This window comes from Capra hircus, chromosome 26 (assembly GCF_001704415.2).
Source record: "Capra hircus breed San Clemente chromosome 26, ASM170441v1, whole genome shotgun sequence".
Lineage (NCBI taxonomy): Eukaryota > Metazoa > Chordata > Mammalia > Artiodactyla > Bovidae > Capra > Capra hircus.
The window spans coordinates 6254434-6281470 of NC_030833.1; the positions used below are offsets into that span (position 1 = coordinate 6254434).

At 45.3% G+C, this 27037-nt stretch overlaps 1 protein-coding gene across 2 annotated transcripts in view; it reads left to right on the top strand.

Moving 5' to 3' along the window:
- Positions 1-27037, top strand: part of ADAM12 (ADAM metallopeptidase domain 12) — a 394156-nt gene that overhangs the window by 112756 nt on the left and 254363 nt on the right. The window lies entirely within an intron of this gene.

The following is a 27037-nucleotide window of genomic DNA, read 5'->3' on the forward strand; positions in this document are numbered from 1 at the left end:
TCTTTTTATTAAAAAATTTGGCCCTTTTTTTGCAAAATTGCATAAATTTCCAGAAAATGGTATTATATTATTTTTCTGCAGCACAATGGACGTTATTACACATTTTGTGTGCCTTCCCTGGAGAAAACCATGGCTGCTTCAGGGCACAAGTAAAAACAAAAATTCATATTTTATCACCCTTTGCAGTCTGTGGCTCTCTCCATGGGCTCCTCAGATCTAAAGGACCCCCTACGATCCTATTTGATTAGTACCAAAGAAGAATCAAGCTCCCCTAATAAGCAATCTGTGTTTAAAGAGATAAATCAAGTTCCCAAGTCTTGCTTGATCTAAAATGGGAGTTTCTCACTTCCAGAGCGACTGGTTCCTGTTTCTTACCCCTCGGTGAAATGCTGATTTTTGTTGAAATGACAGTATAGGTAAGACAGCTTCACTGAAATGAGTTCTGCCAGAGATATTGCATCACAGAAATCTGACTCAGCATCTCTGTGTAAATGAGTGAGATCACTTCCTTACATCGGTGCTTTGGTTTGAGGGTCCTTAGCAAATTGGGTGAACAGGTTCATGAATGGCCAGTTCTCACATTCAGTATCTGACACTGTGGCCCACAGCAATTATAAACAAATAGATAAACTTCAAAGTACAGGTGAATATATATTACAAATCCATGTGTTTCAAAGGAATATGTGTAGAATAGCATAGCCTGCTTCTTGGGATGTGCAGCCTGCCTCTTGGCATTTTGTGAGCAGTACATGATGAGTTTTTAGCTTTTCTTGTGACTTGGTCATGTTAATAAAGAAGTTCAGCCACACATCTAGGATAATCAGAGGGTTGAGCGGAAACCTGAATATTGCTTTTGATATGTCTCTCTTAGCAAATTAAATACTGTCATGATTTTTTTTCATATAAGAATATCATAGGACATTTTAATTTGTGTCCCTACTCTTTGGATGTGGTTTTGAAAATATCACAGTGGACAGAGCAAAAGAGCAAAAGAAAATCAGGCTTTTGGTGGTGATGTATACCTTGATAGGGTTTTAGGATTGGCAGCTGGATTTGGGAAGTGTCTTTGTTGCGACTGTTCTAATTAGCCTGGTGGAGGAATGTGGTCAGTGGCAAGAGTAAGACTGAGCCTGCACCTTTGCATGATATTAAGGCTACAGGTAGAGGAACGGAAATTGACTTAATAAAAACCTCAAGTTAGTTTTCACTCTAAAAGGAGTATGTATCCAATGCAAAGAAAATGAAAACTATAGGGGAAAAAAAATCAAGAGCTTCCCCAACCCCCCAGAATATTTCTACTACCAAACACAACCCTGGTTAGTACTTTGGTGAATGTTTGCATATAATTTTTTTTTTCTTATGAGTGAGTCTCTGCCCCTTTGATATCATAGTCTGTGTGTAATCTGATATTCTCTTCATTTAGCTTTCTGATGGAAGTCCTTTCCCATATAGAAATGCATTTCTTACAGCCCATCTGGTTCTGAGTCTGTAAAGTGACTTGATAGCCTTCTTCATGGGTCCCTTTGAAAATGATTTACCTTCCATTAAGGTAGGTATGATAGTCCATGCTAACAACTACACGGTGGCTAATTTGTATAAAAGAACATTTTAAAGGTGCCTTAATTTGCCCACTGCCAACTGTGGGCCTATCAGAAGACAGTCTCAGAATTAGAAAAGCTGTAAACATAGAACCTTCTCTTCTTGATTTATTTCTTTTCCCGACGTCACTGTCAAAGTATGTTTAGAAGGGTATATGGAGATAGCTTTTGTGCCCCTAGGACATTGTATGGGGCTTCCCAGGTGGCGCTAGTGGCAAAGAACCTGCCTGCCAATGCAGGAGACGTAAGAGATTCAGGTTCAGTCTCTGGGTCAGGAAGATCCCCTGGAGGAGGCCATGGCAACCCACTCCAGTATTCTTGCCTGGAGAATCCTGTGTTCAGAGGAGCCTGGTAGGCTATAGTCCATAGGGTCACACAACTGAAGCAACTTAGCACGCATGACATTGTATAGCTTGATTTTAATTACACTACTTATACTAATTGTGGAAATTTCATTTTGTTAAGAATAGCATTTTCAAAACTAGAGCATGGGAATGTGACTATTTTATTAGTAATCCACTTCTCTCCAAATATTTCAGTATAACACATTTTTTGAAAAAAGTGGCATGCCTGCCTCATAAGAACTCCACTGCTGAAATGAGGAATACCAAAAATATGCTACAGAGTTACAGATAGAATGAAATGCATGCATGCTACTGGCTATTTGTCATGCCCAGAAGATAATCAACCATCCAGTGTAAAGTAGAATTTTTAATTTACATAGTCTTTGGCCCAATAGATCCAAATGAAGAATTTATCCAAATGAAGCAGAGATAAATGAGCAAGAAAGCAAAATAAATGTGAATTTTCACAACCAGCAGAACATAGAGCCTGACCAATCAGAAGGTAGCCTGGTCGGTACCTTGCTTCAGAGCCCACAGTGGGGAATCACCCCGGGTCTAAGGATGTTCATTGCAGAATGTTCTGCCTAAAAGTATGTCAATAGGAAATTGATTAAGTAAGTCATGACTCAGCTATGAAACAGAGCTATGCAGCAGTACAGCTAAAGATGATAATAGAGATTTTTATTAATGTAAAAACTGTTGATATAATCAGTGTGAACAGCCTGTTACTCTACATGACATTCAGTTTTTATCTTAAGGTTACACTTGTGTCCATGAATGCCAGAAAGACTTGGATATTTACTTTCTCAATATTTTACAAGCAATTATCCTTAAAATTAGGAAAATTTTTTAATTTGAAGGACAAAAGCTTCTGTAAAAACTTGGGAATGGTTGTAATGAGGAATGTTGAAGTGTTTCCTATTCAGCAAAAGGAAATAGTGAATGGGATCCCAGGGACGGGGGAGCCTGGTGGGCTGCCATCTATGGGGTCTCACAGAGTCAGACACGACTAAAGTGACTTAGCAGCTTAGCAGCAGCAGCAGCAAGGCCTCCAGCAACTTTCCCAGGGCAAAAAAACGGTACCCATGGACTATATCCAGAAATCTATTTTAATTATAAACCTGCTTAAAAATCAGAACCAAAATGAAGTTCCCTCAGTGCCTCCAATCATAAAAGTCATCATCTAAAATAAATGCAAAAAGGGAGTCACCTAAGTAACCCCACTCCCAGACTTGGTATAAACCGATTTTTCATGAAGCAGGGCTGATTTGTATTACTTGATTGTTTAGGGGAATCTATTTTATTTGCCTTCTAGCATCTCTAATTTGTGCAAAGATCAGATGCTGTTCATTTCAAATCTGTGTTTGTAGAGCCATAATTGAATGTTTAAAGAAACTCAAAGCTTCCCCGGAGAAGCATTTTTCACAGTGTTGCTGTCTGCCTCTAGAATGGCGGGGACCCACTTTGTGAAGTTCCATAACTCTGCTCGATCCCCATGGACACCCAGGCCATTCCTCAAACAGGTGCTCTGTGTATCTGCATCTCTGATCAAAATGCTTTATTGGACAGGTGGGCCAGCTTAGACATGCGCTTTTCCAGTTTAGGATAATGGAAACTGACAGCGGTAGATCACACCCCCTGCGAATCTCAGACCCACCGAGCTTTCTTTTTTCAAGGCCGTCCGCCAGTGAGTGAAGGCAGTCGCTGGGGGAAGTCCACAGCCGCTTGATCTCTACATGGGGTGTCGCTGAGCTAGAAGAACTTTGGTATTGGCTTCTCTTGTCTGGAATAGTTCCAGATATCTCTTAAGGGGCAGCTCTAATTAATACTCACTCTGAAACAGTTGCAGAAAGGAGCACTTTCAATTTGTCAAGCCTGGGCATGAATATCTGAGAAGGCATTTATCGGAGAGTATCTCAGAATATCACGATGTAGGGTAGAAAAAGGCAGATAGTGGCCTGGTAGGACTGAGAGGATTAGCACTTGGCTGAATAACCACCAGAGAATATCAAGCCGTTGTTCAGGTTGAACCAAATCATGTTGGACAGCTGGACCGAGATGGCTGTCAGTGGCCTTCGGGCTGTGTACCCGGCCTCGTCCTGGCCCAGCAATCGTCAGCCCATCGTTATGAAGACACGATAGGTGTGCTGGGCATGTTTCTTGGCAATGCAAAGCTGGTTTGGGGTTACTGCACTCTGCGTGGCAGAATCTAGATTATGGAGATTTCAGCAGTTTGGATAAATGGGCCGAAATTAACAAGATGAGACTTCTTTTTAGTTTTTTTTATTGAAGGATAATTGCTTTACAGAATTTTGTTATTTCCTGTCAAACTTCAACGTGAATCAGCCACAGGTATGCATATGTCCCCTCCCTTTTGAACCTCCCTCCCATCATGGGGATAAATGTAAAGTCCTTTTCTTGGATTAACAAAAATAAATAGATAAATAAACACGGTAAGTTCAGAAAGAAATTGACTAGGTGTTCTTGCGAATGAGACCTTCAAATTCAGTGTGAGCCCCTGAGGTGATGGGGCTGCTGAAAGGTGCTGCCCCGGGGTGCACAGGTCACCCAGGTGGGAGGTGGGTCCTGGACTGGGTGGGGCACCATTCTGCTGGGACCCTGGTCAGGTCACAGGCAGAACCCTGACCCCCGCGCAATTTCAGGCTGGGTGTTTGACAGCTGCTTGCCACTGGTCTCATCTCCATGCTTAGACATTCATTACCTGTCCCATCAGCCAGAGATGTCTTCAAGGTCGGGGGCGGGGTCTTTACTTCCTCCTCCATCCCCTTCCACGTGGCTTGGCCTGTTGTGGGCGCTCTCTGAGCATATATCAAAAAGCAAATGACAGGATGTAGACAGCCTGAACCAGGCCAGGGGTGAGTCAACAGGACGATAAGTTCTGTCCTGGGTGGTGTGAGAAACTACCTTCTCAAGGAGAAAGTTCTGGAAAGGATGCTGGGTTGGGAGTCAGGTAGCCAGGTTCTGAAACCCAGTTTTGCTTCCAACAACAATCTATTAATACATATACCCTCTCCATTTCCTCATCCGCATAATGGAATAAAAGTCTGTGTACAGTCAGTACCGAGAGGTGAGAGCTCAAGTTCTTCTTGATGATCAGATTTGAGTGGTTCAATGACATAGTCTTGTGGATCCACAAGACTTAGATTACTTATTTCACCCAGTGATACCCTTGGCTTCACCAGCACTGTGTCCTGTTTGAAGTGTCCTAAGTTAATGGAGATCCTTTTATGCCTCATCTTCACCCACGAGTCTCGAGGCCGTCTGAACATCTCAATTCCGACAAGAGCTGCAAGAGATTTACGTGCTGCTCCTTTGGCTTCCTGTTGCTGTCGTGGTGTTAATTTCACAATCTTGACATCCTCAGGAATTAGAATTTTCACATCTTTGTCTGCATGCAGAGCGCTATTTCTTTCCATTTCTACTCTGGCAGAAGAAGCCTCACCTGCCTGTCAGAAGCTTTAGGCTTAATTTGCCTGGTGTTCTAATTACTGACTAAACTAATGAGGGCAAAGCTGTGTTATAGAAACTTTACTATCTCATCTAATGTTTTTATCTCTCACCTTCCCTCGCACCATTCATAAATCTTTATCAGGGTCTTTATTCACTCAAATGATTCCTAATGGTAACCAAAAAGAAATCAATGAAACCCTTTATTTTTTTAGTCATTTTTTTTCACATTTACTTTATTTTTTTTCTAATTTATTTTATTGAAATAGAGTTGATCTGCAGTGTGGTGTTAACTTCTGCTGAATAGCAAAGTGACTCAGTTGTACATGTATATACACTCTTTTTCATATTCTTTTCCATTATGGTTTATCATGGGGTATTGAACATAGTTCTCTGTGCTATACAGTCGGATCTCGTTGTTTATCCATTCTCTATATAATAGTTTGCATCTGCTAATCACAAACTCCCAATCTGTCCCTCCCCAGTGCCCCCACTTGGCAACCATGAGTTTGATCTCTTTGTCTGTAAGTCTGTTCCATAGATAAGTTCATTTGTGCTGTATTTTAGATTCCACATACAAAGGATGTCATATGGTATTTATCTTTCTCTTTCTGACTTGCTTCACTTAGTATCATCACTTTGAGTTGCACCCATGTTGCAGCAAACAGCATTAATTCTTTCTTGTTATGGCTGAGTAATAGTCCACTGAACATGTGGATGTTTAGGTGGTTTCCATATCTTGGCTGTTGTAAATAGTGCTGCATGTATCTCTTTGAATTATAGTTTTGTCCGGATATATGCTCAGGAGTGAGGTTGCAGGATCGTATGGCAGCTCTATTTTTGGCACATTTATTTCGTACCAGACGCTATTGTTGGCCCTGGCAATAGAGTGGAGAAGGCAGTAAGGTCAAGTCCTTGTCCTCCTAGAGGTCAGTCGAGGAGCCCAGTGCTAAACAGGTTGCCACAAGGCAATACTGGATGGCAGCGGTGCTGAGAGTTACAAAGACAAGCAGGAGGCCCATTCTGGCCTAGGGAAGGAAGCCAGGTAAGGAAGCAACATTTAAGCTGTGTGTGAAGAGAGGTGAGCCAGGTCTAGGGGAGCAGACCATACAGGGTTCTGAAGATATGGATGAGCATACTGGACGTCCCAAGGGCAGGAAGGGAACACTGAAGGGTTTCAGAAATGAAGATCAGTGTGTTAGTGAGCAGGAGGGAGATGCGGAGAGAGGAGTGGAGACCAGTCCAGGGGGGGCCTTGGGCTCCGAGGTAAGATCTTCTATTTTCTCCTAAGGACCACAGTGCCTCATGGAAGCAAAGCCTGTAAGCAGAGCAATGACTTTCATGGAACGGAGTAAATCAGAACTGTTCTGGAGGGAGAATGGACAGAAACTGATGGGCCATCAAATGAGCGCTTAATGAAAGGGAAGATGTCAATGATAATTCTTAAATATGGTTTCCCAGAAGACCAGTGATGATCTTTGATTGGAATAGAGAACCCTAGGAAAGGACGAAGAGCTTGCCCTTTGAGCTGGGGTCAGGGACACAAGGATACAGATCGTGGCGGGCATGGTCCTCTGAGTCTTGGAGGAGGGTAGACACTTGAGCCTCACTGAATCCAGTCTGGAGGTGACCTGAGAGGGTGCTCATATGGAGTTGGACCTGCATTTCTTTGCGATCTGTGAGTGTTTGCAGGAGTGGCTGGGGGCTGTGAGCTAGAGAGCACCAGCCTGCAGTGGAACATCACGAGACATCCACCATGGCCCTGAGTGTATCTCGATACCTGCCCAGCCCAAGGCTGTGGCAGTACTTCATGTAACATCCAGATGGGAGCCAAGAGGGGAAGCCTGTGGCCTCCAGGCTTACTCCCAGCCCAATTCCATGCAGCGGGTGCGCCCTCCACCTGGAGCCCACACACAGGCTCTTGCCCTCCTTCAAGTCTGGGGCATTTTGGGGGACCACCAGCATCAGGCCCACCTGGGGAGCTCATTCCAAAGGCAGATGCTTGGCCTCACTTCTCTGGAACTACAAGCCCCAGTGATCAGGCTTTGGGGACCAGTATTTCTAATGTATTCTGCAAGGAAGTGTATTCATACTTTAATTGACTAGCCATTGGCCACATGAAGCTATTTAAATCAATCTTAGAAGATTAAAGCTGTATTTCCTCGGTCACATGAGCCACAGTTCAAGTGCTCTGTAGTCACCTATGTCTGTAGGAACATTTCCAGCATGGTGGCAGGGTCTGTTGGACATTGCTGGGATTGGCAGGAAACACCGGCTGGCCAACTCCTTCCAGTTTGGGGTTTCTGTCTTGGCTGATGCATGGCCCCTGGGAATGTTCTTTCCTGCCGGGAGTCACACACCCCTTCAGCAGCTTCATCCTTCAGTTTAGGGAACTGGGCCACACCAGAGGAGTCACCTCGACATGTTGATGAAGGGGGAAAAGAAAGAGAGAAAATTCTCTAAGTGTGACTGTAGACTTGCAGAATTGACGCCAGCTACGCTCCACTGTGGAGCTCCCCAGGTGGCACTAGTGGCAAAGAACTTGCCTGCCAATGCAGGAGACTCAGGTTCGATCCCTGGGTCGGGAAGCTCCCCTGAAAAAGGACATGGCAGCCCACTCCAGTATTCTTGCCTGGAGAATGCTATGGAAGCGGAGCCCGTCAGGCTACATTCCGTAGGGTCATAAAGAGTCGGACATGACCGAAGCGACTTAGCACGCATGCACACAGCTGTCAGCCGTCTTCTAACTAGACAAGACTCCTTCCAATTTCAGATAAAATCTTTCAGCGTTAACATTTAAGATCTTCCTAATTGGGCTAAATTTTGTTCCCTGAATAAGAACTAAATTCCTTTGCGCTTCCCTCCTCATGTCAGTCTTTCAAGTTCTGCAGACGTTGGAAAAGGTCAGAACACCATTTTTAGAGATTTTGTTTCTCCAACCTGACTTAACTTTAAAGTGCCCAACCCTGTGAAGATCAACCTTTTCAAAATGGTGCCCCTCGGGGTGCCAGTTTGAGAGTGCGGCAGCCTTGAGCGCCGTCTGTGAAGTTAGAAGGACTTGAAAAGGGCATTTGATGTGGAAGTGGGTCCCCACATTTAATGACGTCACTTGCAGCCTTTCACTTCTAGTGCTATAGGTTTATGATTTTCTGATGAAAAATCTGCTTGGCGTTCCTCTCCAGAACTGTACCCAAAGTGGATAACGATGGTCATGCTGGCCACTTCCAGATGGTCTCTGGTGGCCGAGAGGAGGGCTGATGCTGGCTTTGTGGCTATGTTCTCACTGTCTTCCCCTCTGCGTGGCCAGGGACGGTTCTGTGCAAGCGCTGTGCAGGCTGGTGTATCTGTGCCAAGCGTCTTGTCCTTTTCTTGTTGCCATGACCACAACAGAAAGCCACGATGCTTCTCTTTGTGTGACATAATGGACTCTCCATTGATCATACGAGACCGTAAATAAAATTAACTCTCCAGAGAGCTTGAAACACTTTTCAGCCATTAGATAATTTCAGGCAGGATATACACACAGTTCCCATGTTGCGTTTGGCTGCTACATCTAAATCTTTTTTTTTTTTTTTAATACATAGGTTCCTGGTTCCATTTTTTAATTCTTGCGATTGAAACCTTGTAATCCTTGTGAGTGAACCCAGGTAGAATTTTCCACATTTCTGATTTTGCTGGTTTCATCCCCATATCGTCATCTTGCCGTTCCTCTGTTCCCTGCGTTTTCTGTCAACCCGAAGTTAGAGCTACAGCCTTGAGCAGACTCAGGTTCTGATTTTTCAGCAGGACTGCATCGTGGGGGTGCTGTGTCCCTTTCTTGCTTCACGTCAGGAGTTCCATGAGCTCTGCTTGTCTCTTGATAGCGATGTTGGATAGAGCACTGGCTTCAGGGATTATTCCAATGCTTCCATTATAAAGGTTCACAAACTTTAAATGCCAGAATCAGTGAGCATTAATAATAAATGCCGAGTTTTCTCTTTCGGTCTCGCTAAGGGGTGATGTTCTAATTGTGTTGTTCCTTTCCTTGTTAGCTGGAATTCTTCTAGAGAAGAACTTTCCTCCACCAACTATTGCTTTACCCCGAGGTCTGAGGCAAAAGGGGCTTCCCAGGTGGTGCTAGTGGTAAAGAACCTGCCTGCCAGTGCAGGAGACATAAAAGATACATGTTTGATCCCTTGGTTGGGGAAAATCCCTTGGAGGAGGGCATGGCAACCCACTCTAGTACTCTTGCCTGGAGAATCTCATGGACAGAGAAGCCTAATGGGCTACAGTCCATGGGGTCACAAAGAGTCAGACACAACTGAAGCGACCTAGCACGCACGCTTGCATGCACCAAGATGAAAAGCAGGATACACTGTTTGTGAACACTGCTGATCACTGCTCTGCTTTGCCGGTTGGTAGCCACTGTATTCCCCAAATTTAGCACCTCATTCTTGGAGGTTCCCTCCATGGCCCCTTGTGGGCACCCACATTTGTGACAGACTCCATGGGGGTGCAGAAGAGTCCCGAGGCCTGTCCCTGAGCAGCCGCTGGAGTGCAGGACATAAGCCTGTCTCTGAAACCACTCTATCGAGACCATGATTTTGTTCTTCTTTTAAAATCAAATTCATCCCAGTGTCCTGTGTGGAAGCAGATGTCCAGGAGTTAGAGTAGGAAATCAGAAACTGGTCCTAGCATGGCTGGCGGGAAAACCAGAAGTCTACATTAGAGTCCAGACATCGCCTGTCTCCTTAAGGGCTTTTTCCATGCCAACCACAATGGCAAGTTAAAGCAACAGTTTCATTGGCCAAACAGATTTAGTCCCAGTGAAGGAAAATAGAGTGGGAAATACAAACAATAGAAAAATAGAAATGGGAAAGACTAGAGATCTCTTCACGGAGAAGGCAATGGCACCCCACTCCAGTACTCTTACCTGGAAAATCCCATGGACGGAGGAGCCTGGAAGGCTGCAGTCCATGGGATCGCTGAGGGTCGGACATGACTGAGTGACTTCACTTTCACTTTTCACTTTCATGCATTGGAGAAGGAAATGGCAATCCACTCCAGTGTTCTTGCCTGGAGAATCCCAAGGACGGGGGAGCCTGGTGGGCTGCTGTCTATGAGGTCGCACAGAGTTGGACACAACTGAAGTGACTTAGCAGCAGTAGCAGAGATCTCTTCAACAAAATTAGACATACCAAGGGAACATTTCTTGCAAAGATGGGCACAATAAAGGACAAAAATGGTATGGACCGAACAGAAGCAGAAGATATTAAGAGGTGGCAAGAATACACAAAATAACTATACATAAGAGATCTTCATGACACAGACCACCATGATGGTGTGATCACTCACCTAGAGCCAGACATCCTGAAATTCGAAGTGAAGTGGGCCTTAGGATGCATCACTACGAACAAAGCTAGTGGAGGTGATGGAATTCCAGTTGAACTATTTCAGATCATAAAAGATGAAGCTGTGGAGGTGCTGCACTCAATAAGCCAGCACATTTGGAAAACTCAGCAGTGGCCACAGGACTGGAAAAGGTCAGTTTTCATTCCAGTCCCAAAGAAAGGCAATGCCAAAGAATGTTCGAACTACTGCACAATTGCACTCATCTTACAAACTAGCAAAGTAATGCTCAAAATTCTCTAAGCCAGGCTTCAATAGTATGTGAACTGTGAACTTCCAGATGTTTAAGCTGGATTTAGAAAGGGCAGAGGAACCAGAGATCAAATTGCCAACACCTTTGGATCATCAAGAAAGCAAGAGAGTTCCAGAAAAACATCTACTTCTGCTTTATTGACTATGCCAAACCCTTGACTGTGTGGATCACAACAAACTGTGGAAAATTCTTCAAGAGATGGGAATACCAGACCACCTGACCTGTTTCCTGAGCAATCTGTATGCAGGTCAAGAAGCAACAGTTAGAACTAGACATGGAACAACATACTGGTTCCAAATAGGAAAAGGAGTATGTCAAGGCTGTATGTTGTCACCCTGCTTATTTAACTTCTATGCAGAGTACATCATGGGAAATGCCAGGCTGGATGAAGCAGAAGCTGGAATCAAGATTGCCGGGAGAAATATCAATAACCTCAGATACTCAGATGACACCACCCCTTATGGCAGAAAGCAAGGAGGAACTAAAGAGCCTCTTGTTGATAGTGAACGAGAAGAGTGAAAAAGTTGGCTTAAAACTCAACATTCAGAAAACTAAGATCATGGTATCTGGTTGCATCACTTCGTGGCAAATAGATAGGGAAACAATGGAAACAGTGAGAGACTGTTTTTTTAGGCTCCAAAATCACTGCAGATGTGACTGCAGCCTTGAAATTAAAAGACGCTCCTTGGAAGAAAAGCTATGACCATCTTAGACAGCATGTTAAAAAGCAGAGACATTACTTTGCCTACAAATGTCTGTCTAGTCAAAGTTATGGTTTTTCAAGTAGTCATGTGTGGATGTGAGTGTTGGACTATAAAGAAAGATGAACGCCAAAGAATTGATGCTTTTGAACTGCGGTGTTGGAAAAGACTCTTGAAAGTCCCTTGGACTGCAAGGAGATCAAACCAGTCAATCCTAAAGGAAATCAGTCCTGAATATTCATTGGAAGGACTGATGCTGAAGCTGAAACTCCAATACTTTGGCCACCTGATGCGAAGAGCTGACTCATTGGAAAAGACCCTGATGCTGGGAAAGATTGCAGGCAGGAGGAGAAGGGGACAACAGAGAATGAGATGGTTGGATGGCATCACCGATTCGAAGGACATGAGTTTTTTTGCAAGCTCCAGGAGCTGGTGATGGACAGGGAAGCCTGGCGTGCTGCAGTCCATGGGGTCGCAAAAAGTCGGACATGACTGAGCAACTGAACTGAGTGACTGAAGGAAAATAGCAGCAAATTCCTCAAAAACCCAAGGTCTGAAAAGACGCAGAGGCTAGTCACACTTGTACAGGTATGCCTGAGAAGAGTAGAAAGAGGTCCTTTATCTAAAGATGTTATGAAACAGTCACTTCTCTCCTCCCAGTGTGCTGGCGGATTTCACTGTGGGCTAAAGTGGATTTAGCATAAGTGGAGAACAAGAGTTTCTTTATTTTTTTATGCCTTTCTTCCTTATGAAAAACATGTGGCAGATAGAAGATGATATAAAGCCAGCTTACGCAGCAGGGAGATGATTTGGGGAGATGATTTATTTAAGCAGAGAGTTGTTTTCACAGGCCTTCTAAGGCCTCCTCTTCAGGCTCCCCTGGCCTCGAGGATTTTGTTGGTCAGTTTCTTGGTTTTGTTTGAAAAATCTGACAGGCTCCAGTGGAGAATCCCTCTGTGCTCTGTTGGCGGCCAGGCAGCACCCATGTGACAAATCTCAGTGCCTCAAAGGTTCCTCTGGGAGCTCTGGGATATGGTTTTTATTTGCAGTTTTCACAAAGTAAAGAACTACTCATATTTTTAGTAAAGTCCTGATCCTATTGTACCATTAATGTTGACAAAATATATAGAATGTTAGGAGGCTGGTTAAACGGAAAAAATGAATAATGATGTTAAAATATTACAAGTACTATTCCTACCATTTAATACATATATTTAAATTATGAGTCCAATTAATTATTTTACCAAATAAAGTGATGCTTATGACTTGATTGCATTACTCCTTATATTCTTCTATATAATACTGAAAATTAAACACTATTTTTTTTTTGAGGCAAAATCTACCCATTTTTTTGTCCACAAAGAGCTGTTGCATGGCTTTCTTTTGATCACGTTTGTCTTCTCCTTCCTTTCTGACCACCTTGGTTAGAAATCCTAATTGCTTTGCAGAGGGCTCTGTCATGGGAAAGAAAAACAGAAGTGAACGTTGCTCAGTCGCGTCCAACTCTTTGCAACCTCATGGACTATACAGTCCATGGAATTCTCCAGGCCAGTATACTGGAGTGGATAACTGTTCCCTTCTCCAGGGGATCTTCCTAACCCAGGGATCAAAACAGAGTCTTCTGCATTGCAGGTGGATTCTTTACCAGCTGAGCTACCAGGAAAACTTGCCACAGAACAAGAACTGGCTAAACATTTTGATGAATTAACATCTTTGTTCTTTAATCATTGGCATGGGATTCCTGTAAGTGGAATTAGTGAAAACAAGCATGAATATTGTATAAAGGGTGAGATTTTTCAGAATGTATTTGTAATTAAATTTCTATACTGACAAGAGCACACATATGTACACTTATGCATAACAAACACATTATATAATATGTTACATAAGTATCAGTTGTTATAAAATGCAATGGTTCGCTTTGTTAGGTTGAACCAGTGACAGTGTGCTGTGTTTAGAAAAATCTCTTCATTCAGGCTATATTTTCAGTGACTTAAAGAAAAAAATTCTACAACAGTGTAAACATGACTTGTGACCTGAAAGAAGTCTGTGTATTTTGATTTAGAAATAGAAGTTAGGGCTCCTTGGAAGGTAAGATTTGAATGTCATTTCCTGCCAACATGTTGAGTATTAAAATTTGTATCAATCCTTTTTTATTAATGGAGAGAAAGACTTTTGATCAGAAGTAGATTCTGCTGTTTTTATTTTTTTACATTTTGAAGTACTTGAAGCTGTCCGTAGCACATACACCCTTTTTATTCATTTTTCTATGTTAATTCGTTCACCTGTTCAATGAACAATGTTTCAGTCATTGTGTTGTGTGGGGTAGGGGGGTGGGGGGGCGGGGCTGAGATACAAAGATGAAACACAGAATTCCTGTCCTTCTCAATCTTCGCTGCACCTGCATTTAATAGACCAGCAGAGGATAGGCTGATCTGCATTGACTCAAATGTTCCCTACGGGGTATTGATAAATTAGGATTTCTGATTAATGTAATAGGGAAATTAGATAGATAATATACTGCTCTCCTTCTAATCCTTGTCCTGCCTTCTTCTCCAAAGAATTACATCGCGTTTGCCTTTTCTGCATATAATCTTAGTTGCTTTAAAGTTACCAATACGTGTTCTGTGTGTGTGTGTGTATAAAGTGTGCACACATCTACATAAATATATGCATGTTATGACATACAGCACAGTTGTGTGTTTTCTGGTGTGAGGTGTGGATGCCCTGTTTTGCCATGGTGCCTTTGGTGTGTCACGACAAGGCAGATACCATCCCAGAGCCACCGAAGCGAAGCCGTCTGTCTCAGGGCTGGTGATCGCTGGCTCTGAGTGGCAGTTCTTCCCTCTGGTGGGCCGTGTGCTGTGCTTATTAGTTGCTCAGTCGTGTCTGACTCTTGGCAACCACATGGACTGTAGCCCGCCAGGCTCCTCTGTCCATGGAATTCTTCAGGCAAGAATACTGGCGTGGGTTGCCACGCCCTCCTCCAGGAAATCTTCCCAACCCAGGGATTGAACCCAGGTCTTTCACAGTGCAGGCAGATTCTTTACCTTCTGAGCCACCAGGGAAGCCCAAGAATACTGCAGTGGGTAGCCTATCCCCATCCTTGAGCAAGCTTCGAGAGTTGGTGATGGAGAGGGAAGCCTGGCCTGCTGCAGTCCATGGGGTTGCAGAGAGTCGGACACGACTGAGCGACTGAACTGAACTGATCCCTTCTCCGGGGGATCTTCCTGAAGCAGGAATCAAACCGGGGTCTCTTGCATTGCAGGCAGATTCTTTACCAGCTAAGCTATCAGGGAAGTCCTTCTCTCTGTACTGTGGCCATAATCCCCCATTGTCTGTCTGTTTTTATGGTGCCTCCTTCACAGCCTGACCAGCTATCAGAACAATTAACTGGCCTTAAGAGAGAGTAGCTTTATAAACCGGTACATGTTCTTTCATCCAGTTTTTATTTTTGCCCTTTTCCCCAGTAGTCCAATTTTTCTAAATGAGAACCAGATGAAAATCAGCGATTAGTTCCTCCAATCTCCTGTCCTCACGTGAAGTTTTCTTGGTTCCCATATAGAATTTTTAAGTGTTTGGGGCTGTCCCAGCAACTCTCCCTTTGGACCCTGCTGTACACACTGACCATTTTTGATTTATGAGATTCCCAGGCAGGAATGGAGATCAACTTTTCAAACGCAATTTACATCCAGGTTTGCCTGTGAGCACAAATAATTCAGCAGGCAGCTTGAAAAGCTGGCTCCTGGTCATCTAGTCTACTTTCCCAGGACAGACCTGGACAGCAAAGCATGGACGTCTCAGTAGTTAAGCCATATGGATGGCAGAAGTGTTGATCCCTTTATCGGGGGTGCCCCTGGTCTCCTGGAATGGCAGCTAACCTCAAAGGCTGGACCGTGACGCCAGGGAGGTCGTCTTGACTTGGCATGTCCAAAAATTATTCCTGACATAGCTCATGAGGTCTGAGTCACAGTGATCCAACTCCTATGTGACAGACATCTAAATTGGAATTCATTCTCAGAAGCCCTGGGAAAGTCATGTCTATGATCAGGACAGGAGAAGGGGCCATCCAGAGGAGCATGGTGGGAAGTCGGGGGGAGGCAGTCAGGTTGACTAAGCCACGCCCTCGAGGGATAGGTGGGACTCAAAGCTTCCACACTGCATGCTCTTTGTGAGACATTGGTCAAACAGATAACCTCTCTGAACCTCAATTTCCTCATCTATAAAGTGGGGATAATACCTGCTAGATTTGGGGTGGATTAAATTGTGTGATTCTCATGGGGCATTTTGCTCAGTTCCTGGTATAAAACATGCTCAATAAGTTGGCTTTTTAAATTTTTTTTAACTAAAAAATTTTTACAAATGTATACAGTTCTGAAAGGTTGCTTCATTTACAGTTATTACAGAACATTATCTATATTCCCTATGTTGTCCAGTGTATCCTTGAGCCTGTCTCGTCCCAAACAGTTTATACCTCCTTCTCCCCCACCCCTTTAGTGCCCCCACCATTGTTAACCATTAGCTGTCTATATCTGTGAGTCAGTTTATTTATTTATTTATTTATTTTTAAATTTTTTTAAGTTTTTTTTACTTTATTTTACTTTGCAATACTGTATTGGTTTTGCCATACATTGTCAGTTTCTTTTTCATTATATTCACTGCTATGTCGTATTTTTTAGATTCTGCATATACGTGACATCATACAGTATAGATCCTTCTCTGTCAGAGTTCTCTCACTGAGCATAACGTCCTTCAAGGCCATCCATGCTCCTGCAAATGGCAACATTTCACTCCTTTTTATGATGGAGTAATATTCCATTGTCTGTATGTAACGTGTTTGGTTTTTCCATTCATCTGTTGATACACACTTAGGTTGTTTCTGTGTCTTGGCAAATGTAAATAGTGCTGTTGTGAGCAGTGAGGGTGAATGTATCTTTTCAGATTATTAAATCAGGGCAGAGCGAGGCCCAGTAAGCTATGCCTGCCCCACAGCAGGCCCCTGTTCTGGGGAACAGAACCTTGGCAGCCTCCATGTTGAGTGTCTTTCTCACCACGATGGTGGTGTTCTTATCATTGTTGTTTTTCAGTCTCTGAGTCGTGTCTGACTCTTTGCAACCCCATGGCCTACAGTGTGCCAGGCTCCTCTGTCCTTTTCTATCTCCTACAGTTTGCCCAAACTCATGTCCATTGAGTTGGTGATGCCAGCCAACCGTCTCATCCTCCGCTGCCCCCCTTTCCTTTTGCCTTCAATCTTGTCCAGCATCAGGGGCTTTTCCAGTGAGTTGTCTGTTCATATCAGGTGGCCAAACTATTGGAGTTTGCGCTTCAGTATCGGTCTTTTCAATGAATATTCATGGTTGATTTCCTTCAGGGTTGACTGGTTTGATCTCCTTGCAGTCCAAGGGACTCTCAAGAGTCTCTTCCAACGCCACAGTTCAAAAGCATCAGTTCTTCAGCACTCAGCCCTCTTTAGGGTCCTACTCTCACATCTGTACGTGACTACTGGAAAAACTATAGCTTTGATTAGACCTTTGTCAGCAAAGTAATGTGTCTGGTTTTTAATATGCTGTCTAGGTTTGTCATAGCTTTCCTTCCAAGGAGAAAGTGTCTTTCAATTTGTATTTTAATTTGACTTACATACATCATTATCATGATAAGTCATGAACATCTATCATCTCATTTAGATACAGCATTAAAGAAACAAAAAAATTTTTCCTTGTGATGAGAACTCAAGTTTTACTCTCTTAACATCTTTCATTTATAAATTCATCATCTTTATCGTGTTGTATAATCACATCCTTAGTACTTGTTTCTAACAAGTTTGTACCTTTTGACCACCTTCATCTACTCCCCACCCCCTACACTTTGTCTCTAGTAACAACAATGCTGCTTTCTTTTTCTTTCAATCTGCTTATCTTTGAAGTACGATTGACAGAATCCCTCCTTCTGTTTTCATTGATTTGCTAGTTTAACCTGAGGAGTAAATGTTTCTTTCCTTTATCTCTAAGTTCACTGCTGCCTACGACCACTAACGTGGCCAACTCTGTTTGCTTCAGTTTAGTTTTAAAAGATTTTCTTTTCAGTGTTAAGTGTCTGGCCCATCAAACCATACTATGATGGTTTTGAAACTTTTTCTGGAAGAGGTCAACCAGCAGAGGTTGTAGAAGGGGTGCTGCCTTCCAGCCTGTGTGTAGACAGTGACGCAGGATCCCTCGAGGCCAGTGTGACGGAGAACCAGAGAAACAGGGATGTCAGGCTCACCTCCAAGCATTATATTAACATTGCATTTCCCCGCATAAAACATTTACTTTCTCAGATCAGATCGCAGGCATGAGAACTTTTATGTGAACCAACCAACAAACAAAAATGAGTGACTTTATTGTTTTTGTTATTATGGAAAACATGTGATGCTGCTTTTTTTAGTAAACAAACTGCAAAAATCTTGACAAGAGGATTTTTGGAGTCCCAAGGGCTACAGCTCATTTTGTGAACTTACAGTTCAGCTTTACTGAGTCTGAAATGTCCTGTTAGACCTTCTGGGTTGTTTTTTTTTTTTTTTAAGTATTTTTCTTCTGTGTCAAATTTGCTTGGATATCCAAGAAGCTTATTTATTTTACTAGACAAATTGGAAGCACTCAGCCAGGAATCTGATCATCTTGATGAAACCCGGGCTGTGCTGTGTGAGTTTAGGAATTGACCTTGCTAAGCCTCAGTTTGATGTCTATAAAATGGGGATCACCAAGTTTATCCTTTTGTTTAAAGAATTAAAGCAACAGTCTGTGTGAGGGCTTAGCACAGATCCTGAGAGGTAATTAGTATCCCTTCAGTGTCAGTCGGTGCTGCTGCTATTAATTCAACCAGGATTTTTTACCTCCCCGTCCATAGCAAACACTGGGGTGCAGTGGGGAACGCAGGAAAAGAAGCCTTGTGCCCTGAAAGCTCACAGGAACATGAGGCAGGGAGATGTTAAATGGGTAAGTCCACGAATAATGAGCTGAGCCATTAATTCTTCTGTATACACGAGAGGAGGAAAGATGTCTTGGTCTTGACAGGCCAGGCAAGGCCCACAGGCTGGAGGCACCATCGACTGTGGGAGTGGCCAGGTGAGTTTCCGGCTGAGCTGAAGGAGGCACCCGGGCCCGGGCGAGGTGGAGCTTGTGGCTGGAGATGTTGGCTGAAGGCCAGGCGGTGGAGGCTTGGAGAATGACCTGGCAGCCCACCAAGGAGTGATGAAGTGCAGACCCCGACCAAGCTCCTTGACAGGACTGTGTCCTATGCACTGAGGGAAGCCACTGAAAGGCGTAAGCGCAGTAGCAATAGAATGCAGTTTGTCCTTTGAAGATGGTACGCTGACTGCTAGGCTGAGAATGAAATGGAGACTGTCCTGCGTGGGCCTCAGAGGCCCAGGGTTATGTGACATAAACGTTGATGGGATTCGTCAAGCCTGGGGCTGCGGAGCTTGAATGAAGTGGAGGAGTTTAAGAAAAACCTAGGGGAAAGCGACTGGCTCCCCGGCTATTTAAATGCAGGCGAAGATGCTATATCTACAAAACCATCGGATGGCTCAGAAAGACCCTGAGAATGACAAAAATTTGAAGTAAAAGTGTTGTGTGAGATGTGAGGATGGAAAATGCTAATAGTTAACATATGCAATACATTTTAAATATGTAGCTGAACTAGCAAATTAAGTATCGTAAGTAGACAGTGGACTGTTCCCATGGTGCATGGATACGTGTTGTTCTGTCAGTAAATTGTGTCCAACTGTTTGCGACCTCATGGACTGCAGCACACCAGGCTTTCCTGTCCTTCACCACCTCAAACTCGTGTCCATTGAATCAGTGATGCCATCCAAGCATCTCATCCTCTGCCGCCCCCTTCTCCTCCTGCCCACAATCTTTTCTAGCATAAAAGTCTTTTCCAATGAGTTGGCTCTTTGCATCAGGTATTCAGTGTATTGGAGTTTCAGCTTCAGCATCAGTCCTTCTAATGAATATTCAGGGTTCATTTCCTTTAGAAAGCAACTAACTTTCCTTTAGAAATCAATTAACTGGTTTGATCTCCTTGCTGTCCAAGGGACTCTCAAGAGTCTTTCCCACCACCACAACATCTGCTTTCAAATTTGAAAGCAATTTGAAAGCAAATTTAACTGCTCAGCCTTCTCTATTGTCCAAGTCTCACATCCTTACTTGACTACTGGAAAAGCCGTAGCTTTGACTAGACAGAGTTCTGTTGGCAAAGTGATATCTCTGCTTTTTAATATGCTGTCTAGATTTGCCCACAGCTTTCCTTCCAAGGAGCAAGCTTCTTTCAATTTCATGGTTGCAGTCACCGTCTGCAATGATTTTGGAGCTCAATGTGTGGAGATATATATATATGTATATACATATATATAATGTATATAAATACAGATATGCACTCTATGATGGTCAAAGATCCTTTTGATGTCTTTTCATTGTGAAAACTGAGAAATCATCTTCTCTCTGGGACCGCCCTTAACCTTGCCAGATATGGCAGGCGTTGGGCTTCCTACCTGTCCCCAGGCTCTTTGCTCCTAAGGGCACCTCCCTTTGTCTAGAAATCCATGACCTCTGGTTAAAAAGTCACCTGCTTAAAAATGCTGGTCATCATTTGCTCACTTGAGTCTTGGAAGGGGCTGATTTTTTAAAACTATAACCTATGCATTTATATATTTTTATCTTGATCTTTATTCTTACCTCTATAAAATGAGGACAGTTATATTTCCCTGCCATCTCCACAGTTGATAGATGAAAGTTATTTTACGAAGCAGTTGTAGTATTCTATATGCAATATAATTCTTACGTGATTGCCGTGACAGGTCATATTTCCCCATTTTTCTTTTATTATTGTGCATAGAGTTTTATTTAAAGAGTCAATAAAATGTTTTTTTTTTTTTTTTAATACAGCATAGAAGTACATTACCACTCCTGTGAAGCTGAGAAAGTTGGGGAAAATAATAGATCCTTGTGTGCATGGAGAAGCTCTTCTCTGCTCTGAGTTTTATCTGGATCAGGAGTTAGTTTCTTAGAGCAGCTTCTGCTTCCCCTAAGCAGCGAACAAACCATCTTGGTCCAATTAGAGCATTTGATCCGGAGTTGCATTGTGTGTGTGCGTGTGTGTGTTTGAGAAGACTGCGGTGAGTGTAGCTGACATCTTGGCCTTGGGGCGTCATCATCTTCCGTCATTCCGGCTGGTCTGTCCTTGGAGTGCTGCTGTTGTGCATCAGTGCAGTTTGCGGACACATCGGGGTTAGGTGGCCGCTGTCCACTGAAAGGCAGTCCCCTATGGCAGCACATACCGTGCCATGCGTGTGGAGCTGGGGGAGAAGGCTTTGGGCAGAAGCAGGTCGGGGAGCGCTGGGGGCGGGGGCGGGGCATGGACAGCTGCTGAGAGTAGACGAGTGGAGAGCTGAAAGCCACGAAGTCCCTTCACTACCATCATCATTACTGTTACTCCCCTTTCCAAGCTGCGGAAACAGTACTTGTTAGGAATAAATATGCTGAAATGGTACTTAAAGAACCAGGCTCTGAGATCTTGATAACAGCATGAAAGAGATTTCTGGATATATCCACCATCTCCCCATCCCCTCTGGCTCCTGCTTAGCCTCGTCACTTTCAGGCCCTCCCATGACTCAGGGCAACTGGTCTTCCAGTTACTCTTGTTTTGTTTGGTACCATCTCTGTGCCTCTTAACTGGGCGATTGCCTAGGTATACAAAGTAGAATCCTGGACTCGAAGACCTTCCAGCATGAAGGGAGAGGGAAGTGAGGTTGTCTGCTGGAGGCAGGCTTTAGAAGAACAGGTCTGGTCTGGGGCCCGGCTGAATCTCCAGCACCCAGACCCGAGTCACACGCACTTGGGTTGCTGGGCACTTAAGGGCACAATGAATGCAAGGGATCTCCAGGGTCATCGTGTCCATTTTGCAGATGGAGACCCCCAAGAGCAGGGAGGTGTGAACACTTGCCCAAGTGCACGTGGCTGAGATAGAGGTGGAGTCGGAACCTAAACCAAGAGCTCCAGATGATAGATCTGGGTGGCAGGTATTCCTGGTAGACTAGAGTTCTTACTCCATAGTTGCAGGACCTTGACCCTCTGGCTTTGATGTGTGTCTGTTCATTCATTCAGAAAATTGATTGCTGTGTGTCCAACCCATGGTTCTGCATCCTGCTTGCACATTGGAGTCATTGAGTGCTTGGGAGGAAAAAAAAATAAAAGAGTCCCTAAGTGGGGGGCGGGGGGAGGTGCGCTGATTTGATTTACTTTGATCTGAACATCAGTGTTCTTAATTGTCCATGCTGAGTTGACCAGGAGGCAGCGCTGAGACCCCTGTGCAGGGAGGACCAGGCTGGTATAAGTCGACTGTTTCTGGGGAGGACTGACATGAAGGGGCTGCCCCTGGACTGAGTGGTAAGGGCCCCATAGACGCCTCCAGTGCCCGCCTTCTCCTCTGCACCAGCTCCTGACCCAGGACATCTTTGGGACAGTCCACACTGCCTGGATGTGACTCCTGGTGGTGGTGCAGAGGTGGTGTCCCCTCACGCCCTCCACCCCCTGCCCAGACCTCTACTGCTCTGTGCAGATGCCTCTAGTCTGATCCCTGAGCCAATCCCCTGCATAGTCACTATGCTGTTCCTGGACGCAGCCCTTATGGAGCTGGAAGCTTTGCTGGGGAGAAGGGGATGGTGCAGCTTGTGGTCTTGAGGGGCTCTCCCCGCCCAAGGATGGCCATGTCTGGGTGTTCTACACACAGACTGGGACCCCACGGACACCTTTGTTTTCTGCTGGGGTTTCCAGATGAGTTTTTTTTTTTTTCTGGGAACCTGTGCTGTTTGTTTCCTTAAACTCGAATAGCATGGCCATCGGCACCTTATGAATGTTTATAAAGAGACCATGAGTGATCTGATGGGGTGGGTCGGAGGGAGGCTGGGGCTGAGTGCAACCGTGAACCTGACTCAGGATGCAGTCTGGGTTCTCCCGCACCTGAGGTTATTTCTTGGGGTAGAAGTAAGCCCTCTTTGCTTCCCTAAGGACCATTTCAGTTATCAAGCCTCAGAAACCCTCCTTGAGTAACTAGGGGAGACAAAGGAACCCCACCAAGCATGCAGCAGTCAGCGGTGAGGCTGCCCTGAGCTGGGCTCTAGGTTAGGAACCCCGGGGAGTGAGGCATCGCTGGAGAAGTCAGCAGATGAGCTCAAAAAGGAGTGCCCCAAAGCTGTCCAAGCTGATCCCCACTTTTGATGGCTGGAGAGAGGTGCTCAGATGGCATTGCCCCCCAAATGGTGCCATGCCCAGAATGCATGTGCTCTGAGACTCCAGAGGGGGGCCAGGGTCAGGGAAGGGGTTACCTCTATTACAGTGTTATCCCAGAGGCACGGTTTTGAGGTCCATTGGCTTGATCTCGTTTCTGCTCATGTGAGAAAATGCCCAGCAGGAAAGAGTGGCTCCTGGAGATGTCAGCAGGCCCGGCAGCTCAGGGGAGCCTGGGGATGTGACAGCAGGCCAACCGGCGGTCCTGTGCCCTAGGAGCTGGCAGCTCCTGTGTACTCCTCATTGGAATCCCAGGGCTCGAGTGATGGTCTAGGATCTCAGAAAGTCTGAGATCCACGCTGAGTAACAGAACTGCACTGGGTGGACCCAGTGAGCAAGGTGAGAAGGGGAGGGCAGGAGGCAAGAAAGCAGCCCCCTGGGGAGGGCTGAGCCCCCAGATGGAGAAGGAGCTTGTCACCGCTCTTAGGAGTGGGGACCGTTGTTGCCAGGTCAAGTGACTGTCTGAGCTGCAGGTTGGCCCTGGAGCTGAAGAGTTACGGGAACAGCTGATGTGGTTGGAGCATAAATCCATGCTAAACGTTTTCATTCACTTTGCTATGTTTCTCCTGACACTGCCCCCGTGAGCTGCATGCGGTCACCTGTCCCTGATTTACAGGCGTGGAAAGGGAGGCGCAGCACCTGACTGGTGAGGGAGCCGGGACACAGACCCTGGAGGGCAGCCTGTAAGGTCCAGACTGGTCCTCATCCTCTGGGTCCCCAAGGGAAGGGACAGGCCGGGGAATAAACAGTCCTGCCGGGAGGGGCCTGGGGAGCCTTGGAGAAGCAACCAGATGGTTCCACCTGTGAGAGAGAGACAGAGCAGGGCCAGCGGAGGGGCTGTGACTTCCCCTTCTGGCGCTCTGACCCTCAGCATCTGGTATGCCTTGTCATCGTTCAACTCCACGTGCAGGATGGGGACCGGTGGACCTGCTAGGGAGAAAGACGGGCAAGGCCAGGGACCTGCCTCACTGTGTGTGAGGCTCCCCTCACACACCCTGTGTGAACTGAGGCCGCATGGGAACCGCGACTTGTTATCCTGCTTATTCCCAACCCCACCTTCACAGAGTGCCCTTGGCTCCAGGAGCCCCTCCAAAGCCATGCATTGGGTGGTGCATGAAGACCCCCATCTTCCTTTACCCCTAAGATACACTAATGGCAAGTGAGTCCACGAGCTGTCACAGGACCCAGAGTTTTCTCTTAGGGGCAGGATCTCCCCCAGCTTATCCAGTGCTCCACGGTCAACAGTGAGCAGATGCCTGCAGCCTCCCACTGGGGTCATTTATGGACAGAACCATTAGCTGGTTTGCTAAACACAGAAAGTCTGCTGGTTAGTGGTGATTCCTTCACGGACTGAGCTGCCTCGCAGAGCAGCTTCCCCCTGGAGAAGGAGGAAACGATAAGCCAACATAAATCACACCGAGGGGAATGAGTCTTGGTCGGGAGTCGTTAGGACAGATGACACACTGGCGAGCAGATGAAAACCCTTTGATGAAGACCAGTTGTGAAAGCACGAGCTAATGCCTGAGAAATGCATCGTGATGACTCAAGGGTGTAATGTATGCATTTCCCCGCTTCCCTCTCTCCTCTTTCATTTTTTAAAAACATTCGCAGTTAATGTCAAGAATGGTGAAGCAACATTTCCTGTGTGGGACCCTGGGGGGAGAGGTTCAGGGAAGGGCGGATTGGAAAGGATCCTTTTAATCAGTGAGTGCTAAGTGCAGCTTGCTGCAGTCTCTCTCTAATGGCAGCAGGACTATGAATCACAGTCCTACGCAGGCACGTCTGGCCATGAGAAAGTAGCCGTAACAGACTGTCTGCTTGGAGACTTAATGCACATATCAGACCGTGGCTGACCTCACCATTCAGAGATGTTCCGGGGAAGGAAACCAGAGTCGCAGATGCCCGCTGTGTTGTGTCTCTGGTCCTACTACGAGCATCGAGCATCAGCTCTGGAAACAGGCCAACTGTTCCGCAACCTTGCCCCTTCTCAGCTGCATGACCTGGGGCAGCTCCCTGACTTCCGCAGACCTGCTTCCTCGTCTCAAGGGAGGATCATAATTACAGCACCCACTACCTTGATGGGTTTCTTTGATTGCAGGCAGGAGGCACAGACTTTGTTGACTTCAGCAGAAAGGGGGTCTATAGGAAGCACATGGAGTGGCTGGCAGAACCAGAGAAAAGTACAAAAAACCCGATCTCAGACAGGACAAAGACCAGAGCTCTTGGATCTTGTTGGGAGGACCTGTGGGCAGGCTTGTCAGGATGTGCTAAGTCTGGCTCTTGTATCAGGGTCATATTCCAGAAATTGTATCTTCCAGGCCCATTAAGTCACTTCCCTGCCTCTTGGCCAGAGGAGAAGGCACTTGAGTTGACCGGTGCAGGAGGCAGAGCTTCTATTACCAGAAGGAGGCAAGAAGGTTATGGGGATTTGTTTACATGGTGCCCATGAGGTGTTTGGCACCTTGCCTGCCACATTGTAAAGAGCTGAAAAATCTACAGTCGTGCATGAACAACTTCAAGTTGGAATGACTAGTAGCAGATCAGTAATATAAGCTGGGCTTCCCTAGTGGCTTAGTGGTAAATAATCCGCCAGCAGTGTAGGAGACGTAGGTTTGATCCCTGGGTCGGGAAGATTCCCTGGAGCAGGAAATGGCAACCAACTCTAGTGTGCTTGCTTGGAAAATCCCCTGGACAGAGGAGCCTGGCGGGCTATGTCCATGGGGATGGAAGGAGTCAGACACGACATAACGACTAAATAACAACAATATAATCTGTGCTAAATAACTGATGATGCACGCACACAGATGAGTACAGTTAAAATTGGAAATCTGTACATCAGTGGAGTCTGTAATGTCCTGATTTTGATGTAATATTAGAGTTTTGCAAAGATGTTGCCACTAGGGAAAACTGGGCAAAGTATACAGATATACAGAGGCGCTCTCTGTGTTATTGCTTGACAGTTGCATGCGATAACACACAATACAAATTTTAATTTGGTTAAAAAAAAAAAGCCAGTGATGACTCCAAAATCCCAAGAAGCCTTTTTTGTCCCTGTTGGAGTTCATTGTTTCAATTCACCACCCCCTTAAAAAAATCATCAGAAAATTAAATATTAAATAAAGTCCCAATAAGGACCAACTGTACAACACAGGGAACTATGCTCAGTATTCTTTGTAATAACCTATATTGGGCTTCCCTGGCAGCTCAGATGGTAAAGAAACTGCCTGCAATGAAGGAGACTCACGTTCGATCCCTGGCCGGGAAATTCCCTGGAGAAGGGAATGACTCTCCGTTCCAGTATTCTTGCCTGGAGAATTCCATGAGCAGGGGAGCCTGAGGCCAGACTATGGTGGAGGTAATGAAGATAATGGCAACCTCCCTCAAAGGTCCCACGCACACACTGCCACACTCATTGCCCCCGACCCTGCAGCAGGCCACCACCGACCCATGCTTCCACCGGAGACTCCTGGACACTCACAGGCAAGTCTGGGTGCGTCTCATGTGGGGTCACTGCTCCTTTCTCCTGAGTCCTGATGCACACAAGCTTTTGTCTGTGCCCGCCAAGAGTCTGTTTCCCCAGTCCTGTGTAAGTCCTGCAGCTCTATGCTGGGGTTAATGGTGACCTCCTCTAAGAGGGCTCATGCCACACCAGATTACCACGATGGTGTGATCACTCACCTTGAGCCAGACATCCTGGAATGTGAAGTCAAGTAGGCCTTAGAAAGCATCACTACAAACAAAGCTAGTGGAGGTGATGGAATTCCAGTTGAGCTATTTCAAATCCTAAAAGATGATGCTATGAAAGTGCTACACTCAATATCCCAGCAAATTTGAGAAACTCAGCAGTGGCCACAGGACTGGAAAAGGTCAGTTTTCATTCCAATTCCAAAGAAAAGCAATGCCAAAGCATGCCCAAACTACTGCACGGCAGCACTCATCTCATACGCTAGTAAAGTAATGC